At 40.7% G+C, this 15,533-nt stretch overlaps 1 protein-coding gene across 2 annotated transcripts in view; it reads left to right on the forward strand.

The window, feature by feature from the left end:
- The first annotated feature begins 3,873 nt into the window (after nucleotides 1-3,873).
- Nucleotides 3,874-15,533, forward strand: part of STAG2 (STAG2 cohesin complex component) — an 80,800-nt gene continuing 69,140 nt past the window's right edge. Inside the window, exon 1 of one of the 2 annotated variants that reach the window (XM_063432108.1) lies at nucleotides 3,874-4,106. The gene's annotated coding sequence lies outside the window, so the exon portion shown is untranslated. Of the gene's footprint in view, nucleotides 4,107-5,380; nucleotides 5,425-15,533 lie in introns of those variants that run through there. The other variant, XM_063432109.1, reaches the window with a different exon arrangement.

Below are 15,533 nucleotides of genomic sequence, written 5' to 3' on the forward strand. Positions count from 1 at the left end.
AAGAAGTTGGCCTAGATCAGAATTCTTAATCTTAGGCATAGCATTGGCTTAAACGGATACTATAGTCACCAAAACAACAATAGTTTAATGAAGCAGTCTTACTACTCAATTCCCTGTCATTTAGGAGTTAAAACACTTTGTTTATAAAAACCTAGTCACACCTCCCTGTATGTTACTTACACAGCCTAAACACTTCCTGTAAAGAGTCATCTAATGTTTAAACATCCTTTATTGTAAGTTCTGTTTAATTTAGAATTTCTTATCTCCTGCGCTGTGTTTAGCCTTCTAGACCCTAAAGGAGCCTTCAGTGTGTAAATAAAGTTCAATTTACAGTGCAGAACATACAAACCTTTTAAAGTAAGTAGCATCTGATTGAAAACTAAACCATTTTGTTTTCATGCAGGATGTTAGTTACAGCAAGGAGCTAGGGCTTCATAAACAGAAACAAAAGTGATTTAACTCCTAAATGGCAGAGAATTGAGCAGTGAGACTTTAGAAACATGTTTTATACACAAAAACAGCTCTATTAAAGGGAAATTATAGTTCCAGGAATAAAAACGAATTTTCCTGGCACTATTACTTCCCCCTCTGTCAAGGCTACCTCTGTGGTGCAAAAGGGGTTAAAGATCCTCTAGTGGAGCCACTAGATGAGCAGTTAACCCTAGCAGGTAACTATTGCAGTTTCTTAAAAACTGCAATAATTACCTTCTCAGTGTTAAGGGACCTGGGACAGTGCACCCAGACTACTTCAATGTCAGGATTACAGTATGATCCAGCACATAGAATTGTGTAACACAGAGGACTGATAGGTAACGTATACCGGACCTTAGAATGGCCGGACTAACGTACCAAAGAATAGTCAGGAATAGCCAAGCTCAAGGGACACAGAAAGAGACAACGATAAGGAAAAGCCAGGGGTCAGGGATGCCAGAAAACAGGGAAGTCAAAGTCTAACCAGAATAACCAGAATAACCAGAATAACCAGAATAACCAGAATAACCAGAATAACCAGAATAACCAGAATAACCAGAATAACCAGAATAACCAGAATAACCAGAATAACCAGAATAACCAGAATAACCAGAATAACCAGAATAACCACAAGGGAAACCACAACAGGGCACTGAGCAAGAGGAGAACTGGACCTAAATACCCCGCCTGTGGATCTGATTGGTTGTAACCAGCCTTTGACCCCAAAGGCAGTTACCAGGTTCCTATTTGCATGATTGCTGCTCAGCACAAACCCTCCTGTGGATTGATTGCTGCTCGGCACAACTTTTCCTGTCAGGACAGTAATGTTGCTCGGCACAACTTTTCCTGTCAGAACAGTAAATGCCATGAATCACATTTTTATATGCGGATGAATACGTGACATTTAATGAGCTGAAGTTGTCTGGGTGCCTAAAGTGTCCCTTTAGGCAAAAGTTGTCTTCTTGACTATAGTGTATCTTTAAAGATACAGTAAAGAGAGTTGTCATTAATTGTACATTTTCGTGCTAGACAAAAGTGGTAAGTGCTGTCCCTTAGGGGTACGTTCTGAAACCACTTTGAAAGTCACTTGTCAGCCTTTGCAAATGACACAAAATTAGGTAAGGTAATATAGAACATGAGCACAATATTACTTTGAGATTTTGATAGATTTGGGGACTGAGCGCTCAAATGTCAGATGAAATATAATGTAGACAAATGCAAAGTTATGCACTCTGTTGAAAATGCACAAGCAACTTATACTACATGGTAGTGAGTTAGGAAAAAACACACATGACAAATTGCAAACCAGTGTCTGCATCAATAAGATTAAGTTGTAAAATGTCCTACAGTGTCCTTTTAAATTTGATTTTCTTTTTAAATTCTCATTTTGATGAATAAACCTGTGTGTTTATATTATTTCATTGAGTGTATCTATGTTAAATAAGATCCTCCATTATACCAATCATTAGGGTTATGTGAGTACCAGCTAAATGACTAACCAACTTTAATTATAGGATCTCACTCTGTGTCTCCTTCTCCTCTTCTTTTTACAAAACAAAGAGGAATAAAAACCAGAAACCATCACCAAGATTGTTCCTTTTAAGTTCACTGACTAGCAGTACTTAAACTTCACAAAGTGATATTTTTTTTATTTTTTTTGCTTCCTAGCTAGAAATATCACGCCTTGGATACAGAGCTCTCTGCTCCTCCCTCCATTCTGTTTACAGTCCCTCCCTCTCCCTCTCCATAGTTGCACGTAGGCAACAGGAGCCGCCGCCATAGTGGCTGCTGGATAAAAACATACGCCATTAGTCTGGCAGCTTCACTGGCAAAAGGACACACTCTGGCTTGCTTCCTGGTCTTTGCATTCATAAGTGAAATACAAAATACAATTTAATCATTTTTTTTTTATTACAACCATAAATGTGTTTAATGTATTTCTTTGATTTATTTTTTTTAAGATTTACCCGCCTGAAACTGACCCCCCCCCCCTTCCTTGTTAGCCTCCTAGTGAGAGAAGAAGGTGCATTGCGCATGCGCGAAGAAGACACTGCCTCTCCATCTTCTCCACCTCACTGGGCTGCTTCCTCTTAACCCCTTTAATACAGGAAGGCTCTGACTACCCTATGGCCATCAGCATAATAGAGTCCTGTTGGCCATATTTGCATTAAATGGCAAACACTGTGGTCTGCTGAGAGGCAATCCATTGTTCTTTTCGTGTGAATAGTAATAGAATCGTCCCCACCAACACCAAACACCCAGCTGAGCTGTTAATTGTGCTTTTCTCTCCCCCCATTTATTCTTTTATTTTTTTTGTAGCTCATGTAGGCAGAAGTGAGAGAAACCAACACAAAAAGCACAAAAAGGTTTCAGTCACACACTTTGCAATAAAATATGCATAACACTCCACAGGTTGCCAAGATGTATGACTCCAAGGAAATACACCTATTATGGCCTATTTTGATTCCATGCTCTTTATTTAGACCCTATTAGTATTATTTCAATTTCCATAAAAACAAGACGTAATTCGGCCAAAGCACTGTTTTTTTTTTTTTTAAATACGATACAAATAAATAAAAACAATATATATATATATATATATATATATATATATATATATATATATATATCTGCCTGTGGGATCTTTTTTTTCCTAAATGTATTTATTTATTACTGGACATGGGAAACTATTTATGTATGAGTTGGATGTGAAAAGTGCTATCCCTGTTGCATGTAATATGTGACACCAAGCATCCCCCTGTATCAATAAATTAATTCCTTTACTGAAGAATAAAGACATCTACGCCTCATAGAGCCTAACTTTTTCATGTGCTGCCCATCAGCTAGTAAAACCAATGTGCCCAGAAATAACTACATAATAATGGTTTAAAATAAAGACATTGACCAAAGTTGACTTAAAATGCTGCTGTTGCAAAATTCACCATTTCTATAATTATTGAAAACTTCAAATGTGCACACAGTGCTGGTAGAAATAAAATGCCTAACAACATGTGAAACATACTTGTTCAAAAAGTAATTTGTATGAAATAGTTTAGTAAATATGATATATATTTTCCCTGAATAATGGCTATAAAGTAATATCTGTGACACATATCTGATACATTGTCGCTCCATTTTTATTATTATTATTTTTGTAAGAGGAACATGTTGCTCTTTCAGTGTATCCAGTTCTTCTCTAAACATGTCTTGTTTGAATAACAAATCGTATAACCCTTGGCTGCCAACAAGTCACCGTGTTGCTGGCCCTGCAGTTAACACACACCACTCTCTGGTCACGGGAAGAGTTAAAGCGCGGGGTGGCAGTCTCGCCGTCGCTCGCTAGATGTCGCTGTGCCCCAGCGAGAGCCGGCCAGATCCTTGTGACCGCCAGGTGGCGCCTGCGCGCCTCATTCGTATCGGAGTCGCCGTAGAGCAAACAACTCAAGCCGAGCCTGAGCCGCCGCCAAGCTGCCTATTATTTGCCATATTGGCTCGGAGGAGTGACTAGGCCTCGCGGTCTCCCCTCTTCCCGAGGAGGGTGTTCGCCCGGGGAGTTCGCCGGGACTGTGGGATTAGCAGCCGGGGCTGTGGGACGAGGCCTTCCCCCCAGGGAGGCGCGCTGTGAGGGAGCCGAGGTAAGTTGTAAAATGGCGGACACGCTGGCCGGGGGGAAGTTTCTGGCTCGGTGCGGCCTGTCTCGGGGGTCAGGAGCCAGGCAGGGGTGGGAGGGGGGTCGTGCTGTCCCCGGGTTTCTCCCTCTGTGTCCTGAGAGGGAGTCTGAGTCAAGATGGTGGCCGGGCCTGGCCGGGGAAGCAGCGCGGGCGGAGGGGGAGCGAGGAGGGGAGTGTGAGAGGGGGAGGAGGACAAGGCCTAATCATCCTTATACCCAGCCTGGGTTCCCGCTGCCCAGATCCGTATCCGTACCCCCTCCCTCCATGAATATCCCTCTCAGGGTTCTCTTATTTTATTATGATGTAGGGTGGATCGGATCCCCAGCTTTCCATGGAGCCACCTTCCTCCTGTGAATCCAACATGTAGTTTATATTTGCCCTTCTCCACCTTCTGTGTCTGTGAAACAAGTCACACTGTGGGCAGGGATATGTGTTTAGAACCATTCTGGGGCAAAGTTCTAAAAGTGGAACAACCGGCAGGAACGTTCTATTGTTTCCATGGTGACTGCTCCACTCTTTGGACTTTTCCCCACTTATTTTATTTTAGATTTTATTATTTTAAGTCCCCAGAAAAAAGGGTTAGTCAGGGTCTTTTTTGCATAACGTGATCCCCCTTGATTTCTTCTACCTAACCAGACTTCCCGTTAACCCCTACCTTTTTTTTTTTGGCGCCAGTGTCACCATAAACATTTGGGGTTAACCTGGTTTGAACTATATCTATATGTTACAAGAGCGGGACATATTTTGTAATCCCCACTTTTTGTTTGTGTACTGCTGGAAGTGCAGCCTCTTTTTCAAGTCACTGTTTGATACATTTGTGTTGCCTATGAAGGTGGCTCCTATAGCGTTGTGTTTTTTTGATACATCTAAGCATGTAGCGGCTAACGTTTTTGTATCTAATCTTGTAACATATGTAAGAGCCAATCAAACGGCTTGCTGAGAGTTGTGGGAAACTGTACACAATGGATGGAATGGTGTGTGGATTTATATTTATACATGTTGTTTTAGCAAAATTGGTAGGACACTATTTGTAGTGCTTCCTTTGGTCCTCACATTGACAGGGGGAAAAAAGACAAACAAGATAAAAGGAACATTTGAAGGTTGGAAACACTTAACTTTTTTTTTTTTTTAAGTATGGAATAACTTATCCAACATTAAATGGTCTGAGAAGCAAGCAATGAGTATTTTAATTCACTCTGTGTATGACAGTTGATATTGTGGTTTGTGGTCAGATTCCAATGTCTATCATCCTGGAGTGTTCTGATCTCAACTGAAAAATTAGGTAATTTTATGATTTTTTTTTTTTTTTACTTTCACAGTTAATCTATACAACTTGTTTTTAGTGCATAGTTTAGTGAATAAATTAGTCGTGCAGTAATTATAGAGATTCCGTTTTTATGTTTTAATGGCAGCTATTTTTGCTTAAAAAGTGCTGTTCCGATTTAATTTGCAAAAATTTGGAATTTAGTGAATAACCCTACAAGTAATGTCAAGGGTGTAGGGGCCAAATGTGACAAAACAAGCTACCAAAATTTTTTTACGATGTCCATATAATTTGAATGTTTATATTTATTCTTGTATAGCCATCATGCTCTGTGTATATATGGAGGTTGTCCAAAAATGTTTTACACTATGATTATGCACTAGTGGAGTTTGTGAGATGATGTTTAGCAAATATTAACCCTTTGACTGAGGAATTACCTTGACTGTTTTGCATGTTAGTTGTATATTCCTAATTGTGTAAAGATGTGTTAAATTCCCGTCACGTTTGTGTATTCTACTCTGTTCCTTTAGTGAAATAGTTAAATTGACTGTTTTAACAACATTACTGGAAATTGTAAATAATGGTTGCATTTTTTGTTGTTGTAAATGACAGAATGTTTGCTATCAATAATTGAGCTCTCGTACATTGATATGTTTATCATATTTATTTTTCCTTCATTTCTCTTGTCATTCTGAAATTCCATATGTGGTATAATGGGTCCCACACCTCCTAAACTCCCCACCCTTTAATTCTTCAACCACACCCAGGTGTTTACTGTGTAAGAGAAGGTTACCGCCTCAATCAGCCCTTTTGTTATAGGGATTTGTCAATTACCCTTTTAAAGTGGGATTACATTTGATAAGGGGTTGGAGGCTTTGTATGACATTTTAATATGTCTAGGAATCTTTTGTTGGCTATGTTAAAACACTTTGTGATCTCTCAGAATAGAGTCATTCTCTATTGTATTTTTTTGCCGTATTTAAATGTTTACTGAGTCTTACATTACATAGCCATTGTTGCCTGCTATACAGCATTATATAAAAATTTGCTCTGCTTGCATTTATGCATAAATCTCACTGATATAATATCTAGTGTGGGTGTGACATATCTACCCAAGTTTTGCATCCACTGGATTGGTTTACTGCATGCTCCCCCACTTGACCATGTTTTGTTGCTTGCAGCTGACCGGGCTGTCATAGGAGGGAGGAGGAGAGGAGGAGGGGGGTCGGGCAATTAAACTGCGTCACATTACCACTGGGGCCTTCAGGGATAGTCTGTCTCTTTTCTACTATTTCCTGCCTCCTCTTCCCTTCCCATTTGCTGTCTTTGTTGGGTGGGCGTGTTTACAAGTTGTCCTTCTTTATGTATCTCTGTGTTGGCCTGAATTACACAGTTGTTCTCATGCGGCGAAAATATGACATTTTACGTACAGATTTTACCCATTGCCATGTCATCCTATAACTGTTATTTGCACAACAGAGATGCAGCTCTTATTTTTGAAGACTATACGTTATATTTTTAAAATAAGAATCAAAGCATTTCTTTGCTATACTTGAACACATACGCTGAACTTATGAGGTAGTTCTGATAATAGCTTCAAATGAACCACTTCGTCCTAAATGTCTCCAGCTTTCCTTTACCAAAAGACTGACTTCTACAGCACCATTGTTTTAAAGTAGTTTTAAAATGCTATAGAATCCGTTTATTAAACAAATATTGTTTTTAGTAGAACACACATTTTTCTACATTTGACTACATAGATCTCTAAGTCGGCTATGATCCTGGTCCATATGCCTGCTTCATATTAACTATAATTATCGTTTTCAATCAATTAACTCCTGACTGTGCCAGGGTTTATGAACACTCAGGTGTTATGTTTTGAATTATTTTTTTTTTTTATAGCAACACACACTCATTTTTATATGTACATGAACAATCAGTACCACATAATCAAGACTATGCAGGAGATTTGGTTTGCAGTTGTTTCGAGTTTGTGTCTTTGGATATGTTTCTAGTAAATCTCTGCGCAAAGATAATCTAGATCAGGGGTAGGCAACCTTTTAGCAGCACTGTGCCAATATAAGATTGTGATGTCCCGTAGCGTGCCGGTCCTATTTTTTTTAATTGAGGTGTGTATGCTGCCGTATTCTGCTTGTGTTATTTTTACTGTAATTGCTTTGTATCGTTGTATTTGTGTGTAATATGCAGGGCCGTCTTTAATATTGACTGGACCTTGGGCAAAGCATTTTCTTGGGCCCCCTGGACCCTGTCCCCCCTCCCCAGGCGTGCAATCACGTCCTCCACCTCAACGCAGTGGCAGACCTAAAGTAGAGAGGTGCAAGAATTTTATTGGGCCTCCCTGTTGCACGGTGCAACTCCAGAAATGCATTGACAGCTGGGGCTCTACCATTAACCCATGTTTAAAGGTCTGTATTAAGCACTAAGCAGTTTTTGTGTGTTTGAATGTAAACAGGTTTTTGTATGGAATATGTTTGTGTGTGATGTTGGCATGATTGCAAGCATGTATTTGTGTAGTGTTGGTTTTTGAATGCAGGGGTGTATTTACATATGATTTTGGTGTGTAACACAGACGTGTTTGTACGTAGTGTTAATATTTGAATGCAGGGGTGTATTTGTGTGTAGTGTTAGTGTGTGAATGCTGAGAAGTATGCGCATATACACGCACACAGAGATATATACACACTGAAACACACACACACAGATACACAGACATACTGACACACACAGACATACTGATACACACAAACAGATTTACTGACACAGATTTACTGACATAAACACACACACACACACACAGACATACTGACACACATACACACACAGATATACTGACACACACACACACACACACACACACACACAGACATACTAACACACACTGACAGACATACACACACACACACACACACACAGATATACTGACACACACAAAATGTACACTTTAAAAACCTGCTGGTGGCAGAAGGTGTTGGGAGTTGGGGTCTGGCTCTCTCGGCCAGCCCCCCTCCACTCTGCCTACTCTTCTTTCCCGCGCGCTCCTCTCTTTGTGGGTGGAAGTGATGCGTGTCCGTCACTTCCTCCCAGCCTGCTGCCAAAAAGCAAGGGGCCCGCTCGCGCTGTTAAGCGCCTCAGCGCGACCGGGCCCCTGCTGACAGAAGCCCACCGGGTGGCCCTTTGTGCACGGGCCACCAAGTGGGCCTCCTTAGTGTGCGGATTACCAGCCAGGTGTTAGAAATAGTTGAGGCCAGCGGGGCTCACTGTGCAGCTGCCCAGTTTGCCCCGCGTTAAAGACGGCCCTGCGTATATTAGCTATTATATTGTATATGTTCATGAGTAGTTTGTGGATTGTGTATGATACATATGAATGTGAGTTGTGTATGTGGGCTGCTTGTGGAATTGTGTGTGTGAATGGATATGTCACAATGTGTGTTTGGTAGTGTGTGTGGGGGCTGTTTGAGGTATTGCATGTGAGAGGCTGCATGTGGGGTTGTGTGCATATATGTGGATTGTTAGTGGTGTTGCATTTGTGCGGATTATGTGTATGTTTGTGTGTGCGCTGTCCGTATTATTTGTATGAGGGGAGGGTTATTCTGCATTTCTGTGTATATCTACCAGTGTGGGTGTCTTCCCTGGGGTTCAGTGGGGACCAGGCCGGCCAGGTACATGTCAAGGACAGGAGCTGCAACTGCGAGCTGTTCTACTATTGTGTGGATTCCCATTCACAAGTGCTGGGATCACTTCCTCTACGTGCTGCAATGCATAAATTGAGGATTGTCCTTCACCACCTTTTCGGATTAGCAGATACCTGAAGTTTTACTGGGACTCCTGATAGGCCAGAGCCTGTTTGTCTCTAGCAGCCTTGGGTGCCGTGCAAAGACACCTCGAGTGCCGTGCATGGCACTAGTGCCGTAGGTTGCCTACCCCTGATCTAGATCATGCGGTGAGGTGCTCATAAACTGAGAGCACACGGTTGACTCTCTTGGCCAATGAGCAGGGCTTAGCTCATTGAACTAACGTTAGCTGTTTGGGGGGGGAGTAGGAAACAATTTTAGTACCTACCTTGGGAGGGTGCCAGGCCACCATTACCAATACAACAGGTTGTTGTGGTTACAGTGCATGGAATGTTCTTTTAAAAATGTATGTGTTTGATATATATATATATATAATATTATATATATATTTTTATTATCCTGTTTGAAGTTCTCATCCTGATGAACCTGTGCATTTTATACTTCTCCTGTCCTGTTTTCATACTTTTCAACATTACAGGAGCTGAGCAAAACTTACCCCAGTAGCGCTGCCAACGACTTTGAGTTCAGTGGTAAAACCTGAATATTATTACACCTGTTTTTAGGCTTATTTCAAAGTGCAAATGCAATAAAATATTTTTTAGAAACCGAAGTCACGCAAGTAAATGTGCCCCGTTCTGTGCACAGACCAACTGATTGATAATGAAATTTGATGACAACGATTTTCATAATTGATTATCGATTTAGTTGTTGCCACTCTACTTGTGAGCTCACAAAAGTTAAACATACAGGTAAAATGTATGTGTTGTGCATGGGTGCATGTTACACTTTCTTCTACATGCAACATGTGTATACTGCATACACAACTTGGCTGTTCATTTCTCTCCTTTCTGCAGTTTGGGGAAAAATCTTGTTGTGACTGCATGCATGAATGAAAACCTCCAGAAATGATGGTTGTCTCTTCCTGGTCTGTGGGGGCATTGTCTGCTGAAGGTATTACTCTGTTAGGAACATAAAAGATAATTTAATTTTACTGTGTTTCTGATGTTGAGATATACTTTTTGGAGAAGGAAAAAGGTATGCTTTTTTTTTTTTTATACTCGTGGAAGCCGTCTTGCATTATATACATCAAGTATTTTTTGAAAACGGACTTGTTTAGTTATATGGTGTTTTTTTAAATTAATTTTATTTCCAATTAAAGGTACCCTATAGTTACCCAGACAACTTCATACTGATACTAACAGCAACTAGAGGCACTTCGTCTGCACTGACAGAGTAAAACTAGATCACATGACCAGAGTAAAACTAGGTCACATGCTTTTGTGCATGTGACATAGAAACCCATAGGAAAGCACGGAGTACAGTGCTTCCTTTAAGGGAATGTGAATGCATGCGCGGCAGGTCCCCAGTGCGCCTCTGTGATGAGTAGTGCATTGGACCATTGCGCAGGATGCTATGCTTCTTTGGTGATATTGCAGGAGGCAGAGAGGTGAGCAGCACCCGAGGGAGTCTTGAAACTAGAAAAAGAAAAGTAGATCCTTCATTTTATTAATCTATTTGGCAAATGGAGGGATGTACCTCTATTTAACTATGGACAAGTTAAGTGTTTATCCCTGTGTTTCTCTGTGCAGTTTGTCTATGTACAGCATATGCTGTCTATTTTTCACTGTTTCCTTTGACTCATTAAATTGTTAAGCAGTTTTTATGACTAATGCGCATGCATTTCAGGCATATACATATTGGCTTCTGTAAAACTCATTCTCTTTAATCAGATGTACTGCTTGGTTGAAAATTGCCCTGATATTCACAAGTGGGTGTCTGAGTGTGTGTGCGTGCGCGCGCGCGCGCGCGCGCGCCTGCCTGTCAGTTTGTGTCTGTGTGTGTGTGTGTGTGTGTGTGCGTGCCTGCCTGCCTGCCTGCCTGCCAGTATGTGAGAGAGAGCCTGTCAGTGTGAGTGGGTAAGTGAGCGTGTCAATGTGTGTGTGCGCTAACTTTTTTTTAGCTGGCTCCTAAATTCCAAACAAATTAGTCAAACCCTGTCCCATGCCATCTGATGTTACACCAGCCGCCAGAAGCATAGGTTTTGCAAATGCAGCTTTGACCCAAACCGACTAAGCAGATTAAGCCCTTAAGGAGACAAAATGTATAACAGAACTATTCAGTACAAACTAGCATGTTACTTAATGGAAAAGAGTTAACATTCAAGTTTTTGGTTTGTTTCTGAAAGTCATTTTAAAATTCCCACACACAAAACATGTGAAAAGACGTGTAATGGCTAAATGTGTGTGTTTCCATGGTGACTAAAGCCAGTTGAACTCAGATCTGTGGAAATGGCTGATTACAGAAAGTCTTATGGAGCATGTTGATAAACACGAATTAAATGAAAGCTTAGTACAAAAAAAGTGAATAAACCAAATTCTTCTATTTGATAAACCTTTGCCATGCTAGAAACCAGTTTATGCGATTCAAGTGCTTTACGTTTGTTAAAAATATTTTTAATTTTAAGATTCAGTGTTGCTAGTATTTGTCTTGGGTACCTTCTTATCATTTATTTATTTATTTTCTTTTAATTGTTTGGCATTACAGCAACTCTCATTTGTTTGCTAAAGTGGGCTATAAATTTATGTCATGGAAGGGGTGATTGTTAGTCTTTTTTGCCAACATTGCAAACAGGGATCAAAATGTCAAGTTGTAGGTTACTTGCTTCGTCTAGAAGTTACTCAAATTTCCTCCTGTAATGTGAACAGCCTCCTTGCCACAAATGACTCATGCACTTCATATTTGTAGTCTTTACTGCTGTACCAATGTCACAGTATGGAATGCTATGGAAATTAGAGGAGAACAATATATACCGTATATACTCGAGTATAAGCCGACCCGAATATAAGCCGAGGCCCCTAATTTTACCCCCAAAAAACGGGAAAACGTATTGACTCGAGTATAAGACTAGGGTGGGAAATGCAGCAGCTACTGGTAAATTTCTAAATAAAATTAGATCCTAAAAAAATTATATTAATTGAATATTTTGCAGTGTGTGTGTGATGCAGAGCCTTGGTGGGGGGTGGGCATTTTTATTATTATTTTAATATTAATATTTTTTTTTTAATTATTATTTTTTATTTTATTTTATTATTTTATTTATTTTATTGTTATTAATATTTTTTTTCGTCCCCCCTCCCTGCTTGATACATGGCAGGGAGGGGGGGGGCCTCTCCTTCCCTGATGGTCCAGTGGCATTGGCAGTTCAGTGGGGGGGGGGGGGGGGTTGGGGGCTGGCAGAGCTGTTACTTACCTCTCCTGCAGCTCCTGTCAGCTCCCTCCTACTCCGCGCTGGTCCGGTCAGCTCCCCTGTCAGCTCACACTGTAAGTCTCGCGAGAGCTGCACTATGACCCCTCTGCTCTCGCGAGACTTTCAGTGGGAGCTGACAGAGGTGCTGAACGGACCGGCGCGGAGGAGAAGGGAGCTAACAGGAGCTGCAGGAGAGGTAAGTTACAGCTTCCTGCCAGCCCCCACAGCCCCCCGTCTGTATTATGGCAATGCAAATTACCATAATACAGACAGTGACTCGAGTATAAGATGAGTTGGGGTATTTCAGCACAAAAAATTTGCTGAAAAACTCGTCTTATACTCCAGTATATACGGTATATATAACTTTTTAGCCATATATTTGTAAGCAGTTTGGCTAGTAATAATATATAACAAAAATAAGGTTACAAATTTCCATCAGCAGTGCAACGCATGAAAATGAATCCCTGCAAATTAGATACTCACCCCTGAGGATACCGATACATTTTGAAGTGCTCTATGATTAACACATATACTTTTTGAATGCACCTGCCCATGTAAAAAGGAGTATACTTATTATACCTCTCCCCGCCCCCCATATTGGTCAAATTGCTTAATTTGTCTGGTAGGGATGCAGGCACTTTGAGTTAGCCTTTTTAAAGTGCTCTTCTATTACCCTTTTATTTAATTTAATAATCTAAATTGCTGGCATATCCTCTGTAATCTCACATTCCCTGGTCAATGTCAGAAGAGAATTTCTCATAGAATACTGTTAAGGTGACTGTTGTGTGGGGAGAAGGAAGCAGGAGTGTGAGACAGTTGGGTTCAGAGTAGGTTATCTATTCTAAATGCAACTGCCCATCCCTTGCATTACGTAACTCCTGATGGCCACAGACATCAGTCATGCATTACTGCAAGTCATGGGATGGAGTCCTTGGCATACTTTGCAATCCTAATTTTTTTCTCTCCATGACTGAATTTCCACTCAACTAAGGCAGAGAATGTCTAGTTACATCTGTGATCAATTTGGTAATTTGGGCCCTGCCTCTCAGTTGGCAACAAAATTTTATATCACATTTTACAGCACAGTGAGTTTATTTTCAAAGTTATCTTTTTTCTTTTTCTTTCTTTTTTTTTTTTAAACCCATAGAAGAAAATGTTACCATTCAATGTTTTACATTCACTGTAATCTGGCAAAATGTAGTTTTTTTTTTTAAAAAAAAATTTTTTTTTCAACGTTGTATATCATTTTGACTGTATCAAATGTTTACTGGAATCACAATGCCTGTTAGCTTTTCAAATAACTCCACTATTTGAACACATACCTTAAAATAAAATAAAGTCTATTAACCAAACTGAAATGTGTAACATCTGGAAACCCAGGTTTTTAAGGTCCATATTTGGTTCAATCAATCTGGGTTATTGTAAAGTCTCCATAGGGGAAAGTGCTATTATCTAGTGTGCTCTGCTGGTATTAGAGGATGAAGTGAGATGCTACAATGTGCAGTATTCTTAAATATGTTAACCAGCAAATATGGTTTTCAGTAAGACAATTTAAACGTGTGTGTGTGTGTGTGTGTATATATAAAAATAATAAGTACATGTTTACAAGACAAGAATAATGGAAAAAAAGTTATTTCTCGAAGAGGAAAAAAAAAGAAAAACCCTTCCTACCAGGCGAAATTGGTTGAATGGGCATGATTTACATGTACTTGACATCTTCTGTGGTTGTCCTAGAGGAGCAAACCTGTGATGTCTTCCTATGCAGCAAGACTCTTCACCGTATTGGAGAATCTATTTATTATTGAGGACGGATAACCAGCACAATTGACTTATGTGAATTTGAAATACCAGAGCTTGTCTTATGATCTTTTGAAATAAGCCTCCCAATTTCCATTATTTTTCTTTAAGGTATAAACTGGCTGGTTTTGGTGTAGACCCTTATCCTGCTATTTTTTCATTGGCTATAACTATATATGATCCTCGTAAATTAAGTGACTGCAGTATCTATATTATATTTTTTCATTTTATTTTTTGTCAATCACTTTTTATTAATTTGAGACAGTCATCTCGTAAACATGAAAACATATATATGGTTATAGGACCATAGCTTCAGGAAATTCAATCAGACATGTATCTTACATCAACAGATTATTAAAACAAACTGTTTAATGGTTTTATACTGAGTTTGGCATCAGGCGTGACCGGGCAATTCCCTGTTGCCTGTAATGATAAGGTAGAACTACTGTCAGCGGCCCTCAGTGTCGCCTTGTTTATATACTAGAATATGGGAGTGTGCTTAAAGGGACACTCCAGGCACCCAGACCACTTCAGCTCATTGGAGTGGTCTGGGTGCCAACTCCCACTACCCTTAACCCTGCAAGTGTAATTATTGCAGTTTTTTTAAAACTGCAATAATTACCTTGCAGGGTTAAGTCCTCCCCTAGTGGCTGTCTATTAGACAGCCACTAGAGGACACTTCCTGCTTCATAGCACAGGTTTTCTGTGCTAGAGCGTCGCTGGACGTCCTCACGCTGTGTGAGGACCTCCAGCGTCGCTCTATTCCCCATAGGGAAGCATTGAAATTCATTTTCAATGCTTTCCTATGGGGTGCGCTAATGCGCATGCGCGGCATTGCCGCGCATGCGCATTAGGTCTCCTCGGCCGGCGGGCGAGATCAGTCTCGCCCACCGGCCGACGTAACCAGAAGGAGGAGCGGCGGGGGAGGAGGAAGCAGCGACGTGGGACCTGTCGCTGCCCCTGGTAAGTGACTGAAGGGGTTTTCACCCCTTCACCAACTGGGGATTGGGGGGTGGGAGGGAGAGGGACCCTCCAGTGCCAGGAAAACGGATTGTTTTCCTGGCACTGGAGTTTCCCTTTAATATTAGACTGTTAACGATAGTTCGATCTAGTTGAGCGTATTTTAAATGATTGGAGACTGGTCTCGTAGCGCTGGCAGTGGGGCTAACAAGTTACTCCTATCCATCAGAGCGTAGGTTCATGCATCCACGTGTGCTTGTTGTGTAGCAATCTCACCCATTACGCCCGGTGTAGGACCTAGCCGTCTTAAA

Source organism: Pelobates fuscus, chromosome 9 (assembly GCF_036172605.1).
Source record: "Pelobates fuscus isolate aPelFus1 chromosome 9, aPelFus1.pri, whole genome shotgun sequence".
NCBI classification, from domain to species: Eukaryota; Metazoa; Chordata; class Amphibia; order Anura; family Pelobatidae; genus Pelobates; species Pelobates fuscus.